The sequence below is a fragment of the Gavialis gangeticus genome, unplaced genomic scaffold, assembly GCF_001723915.1.
Source record: "Gavialis gangeticus isolate Ggan-Ray unplaced genomic scaffold, GavGan_comp1, whole genome shotgun sequence".
In the NCBI taxonomy this organism is placed as follows: domain Eukaryota; kingdom Metazoa; phylum Chordata; order Crocodylia; family Gavialidae; genus Gavialis; species Gavialis gangeticus.
The window spans coordinates 44,687,594-44,698,328 of NW_017729032.1; the positions used below are offsets into that span (position 1 = coordinate 44,687,594).

The 10,735-nt window shown below is 50.7% G+C and overlaps 1 long non-coding RNA gene across 1 annotated transcript in view; it reads left to right on the top strand.

Moving 5' to 3' along the window:
* The window catches only part of LOC109303477, a 25,653-nt gene extending 18,200 nt beyond the window's left edge, over positions 1-7,453 (top strand). The window contains exon 3 of the long non-coding RNA XR_002099132.1: positions 7,246-7,453. This is a non-coding gene — a long non-coding RNA (uncharacterized LOC109303477). The remainder of the gene's footprint in view (positions 1-7,245) is intronic.
* Positions 7,454-10,735: the final 3,282 nt, after the last annotated feature.

Below are 10,735 nucleotides of genomic sequence, written 5' to 3' on the forward strand. Positions count from 1 at the left end.
ACTGAGGGGGGATCTTGTGGCTGCCTACAGCCTTATCAGGGGCCAGCGGCAGGGACTCGGGGAAAATCTGTTCACCAGGGCCCCCCTTGGAGTCACCAGGAACAATGGCCACAAGCTGAGGGAGGATAGGTTTAGGTTAGATATTAGGAAGAACTACTTCACGGTAAGGGTGGCCAGAGCCTGGAATAGGCTTCCCAGAGAGGTGGTGCTCTCACCTTCCCTGGAAATCTTCAAGAGGAGACTGGATAGGCACCTGGCTGGGGTCTTATGACCTCTGCCACCCCCAGTGCTCCTTCCTGCCTGTGGCAGGGGGTCGGACTAGATGATCTGTCCAGGTCCCTTCCCACTCATTGATTATATGCTTCTATGATTCTAACCCAAATTACCTTCAGACACTTTAATGAGGAAAAGCCCTGAGACCTGGAGAAGAAGGGCACCTTTGGAGACAATAAAGTGCTGATCTCTCTTCTATTTCAAACAGTTCCATTAACCATTCTTCAAAGCTGTTTGAAAGGTAACATACAACAGGTATCAGTTACTGGTAAATGGTTGAATTATACAATTACTTAACTAAATTCTAACTGTGTCATGAGCTTCTTATGAATGGTTTGCACTAGAAATGTTGAATTTTATTTTTAGGTTCATACAGATGAAGATGATCTTTCTTGGCATCACCCACTTATACCTTGAACTGTCTGCAGCTGGGGACTTTAAAATAGCTACACTAATCAAATTTTAAATATTCTTTACTATAATCTCTTGCTTGAGGGGCTAACACTGCTAAACATGGAAAGCTTTATGAGGCATTGTAATGAAGGATGATCCACAATAAAAGAATCAGAGTAACAATACCATTATCACAAATTACAAACCCCCTTCAAAATCATGTTTGACAGTAAATTACAGATTGTCTGCTGCTTCCATTCTGCAGCTGTGGGTTGTTTACTATTTGAATGTGCAACCTTAAATTAGAGGGCAGAGATAAAGAAAGGAAATGGAAGCTGAAGGCATATACTACATAAGCAAGCATATGCAGGGTGTATGTGGGGGAGTGTTCATGTGTGTCAAATGACCATCCTGTCTTCATTCAAATTCCTCTTTAATTCACCTCTGCAGAGGATTTCAGTGCTAATCCACCACAGAGAGAATTTATACACAAACAACAAATTAAAGAATTGCATCAGTGACATGAAATCCAAAAAGCAAACAGTCTTGTATCCCATCTGTAGGGAACTGGATCACCCCCCCAAAAAGAGGTACTCCCATCATTTCATTTCCAATTATCTTCATTACTAGTCTCTGCAGTCTGTTATCTCAGCATGGCCTGCTTTCCAGAGGCACTGAACACACTCAGTTTCCACTGAAACTGGTGAATTCAAGCAACAGCTGAAGGTAGCACCTCTGGCAACCAGACAACATATCTAAGGGGCTGAGAAGAGGATGTCTAACTTTTGGCAACACAACTGGCAAATTTCAACCAAGACTTTTACATTTCTGCAGAGCAAATTTTGGAAGCACTGAGGAAGTGCTGGAGTAATGATTTGGGGTAAAGCAAACCAATGGCATTATATCATAATCCTTGGCTGAAGATGATTTTATTGAAATAACAGCAATCTTTAACATAGACCAAGGCTGTCTGTTGTGATCTTCCAGAAAGTAAAAGTCAGTGATATTCAAAGCTTGAAAACACAGAGTTAGATATATGACCATGCAACCTTAAATCTATTTGCATGGAATTAGTAATAGTGAGGATTATCTATATGTACTCCAGCTGTGTTTGGTGACAGCTGATTTTCATGGTGAAACGATTAGGTGGGGCAGCATGGCTGAGACCTGATTATGATAGATAGCTGGGTATTTAGTAGGGCTGTGCGATGCTTTAGGTGCTGATTTGATTTGGAGGACATTTGGCCTGATTCGGTGGCCAAATCTCCAAATCCGAATCAAATCAGGGGACTAATAAAAAGGTCCCAATCGATTCAAAGCTCTTCGATGATTCAGACAGTCCCCAGTGGCTGCAGCAGGGAGCTGGTAAGTAGGGGGCAGGGGTATGGGGGCTAGAGGAGCGGGGAGGGGACAATGGGGGGGACCGCTGCCAGCCCCCAGCCCCTGTGGGCTCCCCCAGCCCCCCGCCCTGATGACTACCCCACCCACACCAGCTCCCGGTGCTTTAAAAAAAGCCCCTACTCACCGGGTGCTGCCGGGCAGGGGGGGCAACCCCCATTCTCCCCCATTGCCCCACACTGCATGGGGGCTGTGCCACGAGTCCCCTGACCCCTCCCTTACTCCCCTGCCCCCACCATGGCTGCTCCACCTGCCCCAGCTCCGGCCCTTTAAGAAAAAAAAAAACCTGAGAAAGGCCCTGGGACTCACCGGCTTCTGCAGTGGCCACAGGGCTTTGGGGGCTCATGCAGAGCCCCCCATGTGGTGTTGGGCAGTGGGGGGCAGCGGGGACCACCCCCCGCCAGACAGGAACAGTGAGTTCAGGGGGTTTGTTTGTTTCTTTCTTAAAGGGCCTGAGCTGGGGTGGGCGGGGCAGCCGTGTGGGGGCTGGCACAGCAGAGGGAGGGGGTCAGGAGGCTCAAGCAGAACCCCCCATGCAGCGTGAGGCAACCCCCCATGCAGCGTGATTGCCCCCCCCACCCAGCAGCACCCGGTGAGTCTGGGCTTTTTTTTTCACAGTGCTGGGAGCTGTGGCAGGTGGGGCAGCCATTGCCAGGGCTGGGAGAGCGGGCAGGGGATGGCCTGCTTGATTTGGAGATTCGGAGATTTGACTGCTGCCGAATCTCTGAATCAGATTCGGCTGAATCGATTAGGAATAGTGATTCAAACCCCCGAATCGGCCTAATCTGAAGCAAATACTAGCCGCTTTGCGCAGGCCTAGTATTCAGGATTATATTCTAGATGGGATGGGTGGTGAGTTCCTATTTGATGTCCAAGTACATGATGTAAAAAAGAAAGTGCATGTGCAGCTCAGGAGATACAGTGTCCTTTTGTAGCAGGGTACTGTGCTTTCTTGCCATGGACACTTGGGTGGAAGTATGTGGTGTGTGCATTTAACAATGTGTAAGTGAAAGTATAGTGTTAAATGGTTTCATGTAGGTAAGGGGGACAGAGACAGAAAAAGGGAAAGAAAGGACTGCAGAATTCAGCAGAGGTGGTGTTCTCGATGATCTTCTGAGGTCTCTTCCAGCCCTAATGTCTATGAAATCTATGACATCTTTCTGCCAGTAGGACAAGCAGAGGCAGCTCCAGTTCAGTTCAAAATCAGAGTGTGAGCATGTGTATTAATTGTGTGCTGTGGCACTGAGTAGAGGGCAGAGGTAAGGGGTGGAGGGGTTGTAGTATCAACTTTAGACTTCATTTTCTGGTTTTCAGTAGTTGAAGTTTTGCTGAATCAACTGTCTAGCACAGCATGAGATACCAGGCAATCTTAACTGTACCGATAAAGCTTTCTGTTATTTAATTGAATAGTTTTCTTTCCCTTTAAATGAAAGGGAAATGTTTCTCACAGCAATCACTTTTGCTGTTTTAATTTATGCAGGTTTGCCTTTAGGATGCTGTGTTGACTAGAGAAAATAAAGGATGTTATGTGGTTCCTATGTACTCTTCTCCTCTCCTTATGCTTGGATTGGGGATTATGGTTGCGCAGTATAGTGTTACTAGGACTAGTAAGAGAAATCACAGACATGATCTATGTCCTAAAATCTTATTTTGTTCTCTGGTAGTTACAGTACTGTCACGCCTGTTAAAGAAACACAGTGTGTGTCTCTGCTTCTACAACCCATTCTCCACCATCCCTGTAACATATAGCACTTCTAATTCATGCTCCCCTATTATGCCAATAATATGAAAAGTTGCTCCTTGCTCTTTGATGCTCTCTGCTGCTACATACCTATGTCACAGGCCCACAGTTTGCTGGAGAATCATACATTTCTTCAGCTATGTAGCTCACACAGGGCACCCCTGAATCTAGTTTGTATGGAGGATTTAAGGAGATCTCAGACCCCTCCCCCTGGAGAAGGGCAGGGACCTCCCAGCACTCGAGTATTAGGCTTGTGTCTTTCTATAAAACTTAACTCTTTTAATATTGTGTTCAATATTCCTTCCCCAGAGTGAGGGGAGGGTGAATGCTGAGTAAGTAAGGACCTCATCAATGCCACTAAATGATTCCCCAAGGATATGCAAGAAACTTCAATAGACTGTCAGCCTTAAAAAATGGTTTGGTGGGAGATGAAGATGCTACATCATTAAGTCAAATGACTCCAAATTCAAGTCACTAGCCCCACTCTGTACCTCTGAGAAGCACATCATATTTAATAAATGTGGATTTTTTAGTCAATCTTGAAACAGCAAGAAGTTCTCAAAGGAATGTGTAGTCCATTCATTTCAGTGTGATGTTGTCAGCTGAAAGACAACAGCCCCACCATGTGTTGGGTTGTATTTCAGGAATCCATCACTCAAATGACCCTAAATGTGGAGCCTTTAACTCTATCTCATACTCACATAAGGCATACCACATCTCATGGCAATCTGTGCTAGAATGTGGATTTGTGGAGCACTTAGGAAAGTTAGTCTTGAAGCAGAAATGGAATTTGAAAATTAACTAGACTAAAGCTACTGCTCCACAATAATTTATACCAAGGCTGTTCAACTTCTAAGCCCCTGGGGATAACATGGCTTATACCAGGTGCACCATGTAGATGCTCCACCCCTGCCCCACTATACTGGGCATGACCCCTATTGCTGCACAGTGTGAACATGATCCTTCCCCCCTCCCTTCTTTCAGTGTATGCCCATGTAGGTACTTCCCCTGCATGCGGCCCCAATCCTCTCCCCACAACAGACATGGCATTGGACTCGCCTTGAACTCCCCATGCTGCTGCACTGCCCCATTCTGGAAGTGCCTACATGAGATGCCTTACTGCGCAGTGGACTAATGTACTCTGTAGTAAAGTGTCACTAGTGAACCGTGCACTAAGCTACTTTATATTAAAACAGGCTAATGTGTGGTTTTCTAGTATCTGAAAATACAGGTACTAGATTTACTATGCATTAGCTAAAGCACAGTAGAGCACATGTAGACAGTGACTGGGAAGAAATTTGCTCCTAGTAAGCCAGACCACCAGGGGCAGAGCACCATGGCTCCTCTAGCCCCAGGGCAGAAGTAGCTTCTTAGCAACCCCTGCCTGGCCTTTAGCTCCCTGGCCTGGCCCCTGGACCAGCTGCTGCCTGACCCTGGCCTCTGTGGGTTCCTGCGGTGGGCCTGTGTTGGCTGCAGCAGCGCTGCACAGCCCTAGCCTGTGTCCCAGGGCTCTGCTGGCTGCTTCCCAGCCCCTGGGCATCATGCCTCTGCATCATGGGCATGTGCTAGCTCCAGCACTCTTGCAAGCCCCTGGCTTGTCTTGGGACCTATGGCTGCAGCTGCCTGGCCACTGGGCACTGTGCCCCTTGCTGGTGGCTATGAGCCAGAGCCAATGTCACCTGGAGTCCCTAGCAGAGGCACCCCTGGTGATGTCAGCATCCCTGGCCCCTGGGTGAGCAGCCTGGAGCCCCAAGTGTGTGACAGGGGAGACTGCTGACCTCGTGGCAATTTGGGGTGAGGCGGAGGTGCAGAGATAGTTCAGCCAGGGCACCAGGGCCAATGCCCACATATACGAAGACATGGCACCCCGCATGAGGGGATGTGGCCATGAGTGGGTCAGGAGGCAATGCAGAATTAAGGCCAAGGACCTGTGGGTGCAGTGGGTCTATGTGACAGACCACAACCAATGGTATGGGGTTGCCCACGGGACAATGTCCTGCATGCAGGAGCTGGACAAAATTCTGGCTCCCAGGGACCCAGGCCATGGGCGGCACATTTATTTCAGCACCACAGGGCTGCTGGACCCCCGCTGTGGGCCACTTCTGAGGAGTAGTTGCCAGAGAAGGGCCCCTCGGGCCAGCAGTAACAGCAACCAGCAAGCTCCCTGCCTGTGTTCTCATCCTCCATTGTGGGCTGCCCAGGCTGGGATCTGCCTTGGCAACTGTGGGTGTGCACCCATAGCAATGAGGACAGACCAGGAGGGGGCCACTGCCCATGTGGCCAAGCACTTGGCCTCCTTACCCTTGTACCCTGCAAGCAGCTGGACCACCTCCCCGCCACCAGGCTCAGAGTCCGACCACCAGGTCTACCTGCCATGCCCAGCCAGTAAACCCCACACAGGAAGGAGGGTGTGGGGGTGAGTTCACCACAGCCACCCATGACCATGCCACTTCACCTGCCTGCTTTTGGGCTGCACAACTGGTGCCAGGGGCCCCATGCAGGGGGTAGGGGACCCCCTCTCCCATCCCCTTCCTGCACCTCCTCTCTGTGTGGCCAAGCTTTCCCCTGCTCCACGGGGTTCTCCCCTACAGCAGGCAGGGAGGTGGGAGGCAGCGTAGAACCTTATTCACCAGCCAGTTTCCTCTCAGCTAGGCAGCCAGGGGCCTGTCACATGCAGGGAAACTCAATGGCAGTGGTGATCTCCTTGGCCACAGGGGTCAGGGACCCTCCCCCAGAGTAGGAAGAGGTACCCCTCCAGAAGCAGTGCACATTGTGGGGAAGTGCAGGCTTACCTGGGTCATCATTGAAGCTCAGGGCCCCATGCCAGGTTCTCAGCTGCACCCAGGGCACCATGGAGATCAGCAGCAGGGCGTAGTGGGTCAGGAACCCCTTGGTGTGATCAAACAGCTCATCACAGTATGCCCAGCAGACTCTCAGCAGGGGCACGCGTGGGGCACAGGCCACATGCAGGGTGGGTCCTGCCCCTGGCTGCCTCTCTGGAGAGGCCTTCCAAGGGGTGGGCAGGGATGTCACCAGCTCCATGTCTCAGCCAGGCTAGAGCCCCTTGCCCCTCAAGCCTGGCTGGTGTGGGCCTGGCACTGCAGGAGCAAACTGCCTGGCCTGGAGAAGGAGAAATGAGGGACTTAGGCTGGAACAGCTGTGGCCAGCCCTGGCTCAATCTGGGGAGGGGGCTGAGAAGGCAGGCTACCTGCAGCAAATGACAAGTGGGCTTCCTGCCCCCATGGGGGGAGCAGGGACAGAGGGCTTGGCTGATGGCCACCTGTGGCAGGGGCTGCCTAGTCAACTTACCATGGTCCCTAGGCAACTGTGCATACATCCCTGATCTGAGGCCTGGTCACTCACAGACCCTTGGTATAGTGCAAGTTATCTCTGAAATGTTGCAGACTATCACAAAGAGCCTCTCTGTCCTTGCTCTGCAGGTCCGGCAACTGCTTGCCAGGGGAGAGGCACTAGCCACTGCCATGGATGCGGTGTCAGGGATGGTGGCCCCAACAGCTGGCACCCTCTGCATGCACTGCCTCCAACAGCAGGGTTGGACCCTGCTCCTGGACCAGCTGGTACCATACAGGAGGAGTGGCTGGTGGACTTGTGGGCATAGTGCACTGAGGATGTTGTGCACAAGCAGGAGAGGGATGTGCACGAGCAAGAGAGGGACTGCGAGGAGCAGGTATACTGTGCCAGGCTCCTGGACCTCGAGGAGAGGCACATTGCCCTCCTTGAGAGAATGGTGGCTGCCCAGGAATGGCAGGCCTCCATGGCGGCTTGGGCATTGGGGATCATGGAGGAGGACCACAGTGTTCTTGACAGCATCCTGGTCCTAGTGGCCTCCTTCATGCTGGTGGCCACCCAGCCACTGGCTCCAGCCCTGCATGCTGCTTGGTAGTGGCTCGCTGCCCAGCCATAAGCCCCAGCGCCACCTGCCACCTGGTAGCCATCTGCCTCCCAGTCACTGGCCCTGGCCCCACCTGCCTCCTGGTAGTTGCTCACCACCCAGCCGCCAGCCCTGGCCCTGCCCGCCCCCTGGCAGCCAGCCACTGGCTCTAGCCCAGTGGACCTGGGAGGAGGTCCAGCAGCAGGTGCAGTGGCTAGGCCCTCCTGCCCCAAAGCCAGGTCCCTCAGCAGCTAGGCTGCCTACCTTGGCTGGCACCCCCCATTCTCCCACCCACCATGTGGCCCCTGAGCAGGAGATGGCCCCCACTGGGCCTGGCCCCATGGAGGAGGAGGGGGAGCAGGGTGGATAGCGTCTGCCTTCACCCAGGGCCAAGCCCCCGGGCCACTGGCCTCACTGCGGTCCGCACCCATGGTGGTGCTGCCAGAGGCTGGGTGCTGGGCATTTCTCCATAGGCTCCATGCCATAGGCACTGCCAGGCCACCATTATCCCCTCACACTACACGAACCACAGTCTTGTAAATAGTTGCATGGGGAAGAGGGTGTTTTATTCATGGTGGACATTGAAGTTGTGGAGGGCATGTTGTTGGGGAGGAGGGATGGGAGGGAGTGTGTTGGAAGGAAATAAAGATTCTTGATTGGAAACTGTCTGAAGTGCACATAGTCTTGGGGGTGTGCTGTGGGCCTGGGGTCCATGGGCAGCAGCCTAGGTGTCCTACTGCAGGAGTTGTGGGAGGAGGTGGTCTGAGGGTACCTAGCAGACATGTAGTCCTATCTGCCACTGCTGGTGGAGAGGGTGGGGAGCATCCATGGTGAACTCACCACAGGCTCCCAAGACAGCAACACCTGCCAGGTTGAGCCTGTCTGCCCCCTGGAGATCCCTGCCTGGCTGGGACTGCCTGCCCCCTGGAGACCCCTGCCAGGCTGAATCTTCCCAATTCTTGGAGACCCCTACCAGGCTAAGCCTGCCCGTCCCCCCCCGGAGACCCCTGCCAGGTTAAGACTACCTGTTCTCCACTGAAGACCCCTCCCTCCCCACACAGAGCCCCCTGGCACCTGGGCAGTTGCAACTGGAGGCTGCAGCTCCCCCTGGTGGCTGAGGGAGGTCAGAGCAGGGCAGGGGCAGCCCTGGATCTGCTTAGTCCTATAAGGAGCAAATCTGCTCCCTACTGGGTACACATATAGATGTGTTCCCAAGGCTGGTTTACCACACAGTAATTTGCTACTCAGTAAACCTGTATAGCATTAATCAACATGTGGAAGTGTCCTAGGTGAGGCAAAGACAGGAAGCAGAAGCCAGAGGAGAGACTGTCTGCTGTTGCAGCCAGAGCTGTGGAGGGGGGAGTAGTAGCTGCGTGAGAGTCCAGGGGCTGCACGTTGCCTCATTGTGGGCTGCATGTGGCCCACAGACTGCTAGTTGAACAGCTGTGATTTATCGCCAGGTTGAATCTGCATATAGCAAGCCCAAAAACTGGAAAATGCAAAGCGGGGAATAATAGTTGGTTTTGCTTCCCCTCCTGAGCTGTGCTGAACACTTCTTGGCAACCACTAAAGATCAGGGCCAGTAACTGCATAGATATGGCTGTGTGCCACATCAATCTAAACATAGCGGAACAATAATGTTGACAACAATAAAGAAGAATAGAGGAGTTAAGTACTGAAGAATCATTAGTATAAGAGACAGAAGGGAAATGTTTCTATGATGAAACAGTGAGAAGGAAAACAAAGGGAATGAAATGAGAAATTGTTTTGTTGTTCAAATGAGTGAAGGAGCCATAAATACTAAACAGGGAAGGAAACAGGAGAATTTAGTGACAGACAATGGATGCAACTGATAACAAATTTTGGAGGAAGGTAGAAGCTGGAGATTTTTTTCATGTTGCCATTTGGGAAAATTGCTTGCAAAAGCCTGTCTTATCGATTGAAATATACCAATGGCTGTTTGTGTCTTTAAAAAAAAAAATCTTAACTAGTCTCTCTCTTCCTTAGTTTTGCTCAAATCATGACATAGTTATGAAAGTGACAGCAGAGGATAAACTACATGAAAGTGCTAATGGCAAATATCAGGTGTTAGAAAACTGGTGAGACTGGTTCGTAGCTCAGTGCATAGCAATCCGCACTATCTCACATGAGAGCTGGATCTCCAGCTCATCAGACCAGGTAAGTGGATAGCCTTCCCTGACCAAGTTGTGTTACTGTGCCAGATCTATGAATAGCATTGATGGGTTTGAAGGAGGAATTCTATCCAGCCCTTCAACAAGGCAGTGTCTTATTGCAGACAAAAATAGGAATTAAAAGGGAAAAGGTAATGGGTAGCTAACCTGGCAGGGATAATTTGGGCTGTGTAACGGTTCCTTGGAAAATATTCAAAAACTTTTCAAGCAGCTGGCATAAGCCCTCCTGCTGGCTGTAAGAATCCTTTCTGGAACTTGTCTTCCACTTGTGCATTTAAAATTTAAATTTCTAACATGAATTATGAAGTCATAAAAGGTAGAGGCTGATTTAACAGCCCTGCAGAATAGAGGTCTCTTTCTGGAACAGGTACAGCCCTGGCTGCAGCAGCTCTAGCTTCCCCCCACTGTATTGCCTGTGTGCTTCAGTCTGGCTTCAAAGAGGCATTGCTATGGGGATGAAAGGGCAGTCCAGTCTTCAGGACTCTAGTGCTAAGTCTCTCCGCTGACAGTCAGTAAGGTTTGTAATGATGGTCTTTGATATTGGTGCTTGTCTATGGATGGCTGCATTGAGATCAATAAGCTAGTTTTGTATGAGTCATAAAATAATAATGGTTGGAGTGGATTTGAACTAGACCCCAGAATTTGAACAGCTTTTCATAGGAATTTAGGAAACTAGGACTGGAAGAGACCTCACAAGGTCACCTAGTCCAGGTCAAAGTAGGATCATCCATGCCATATCAGTCTTATGTCTATCCTGTTCTTGAAAACTTCCAAGGACAGAGATTCTGCAACCTCTCTAGGTATCATAGAATCATAGAAGTAGGGTCGGAAGGGACCGTGTAGATC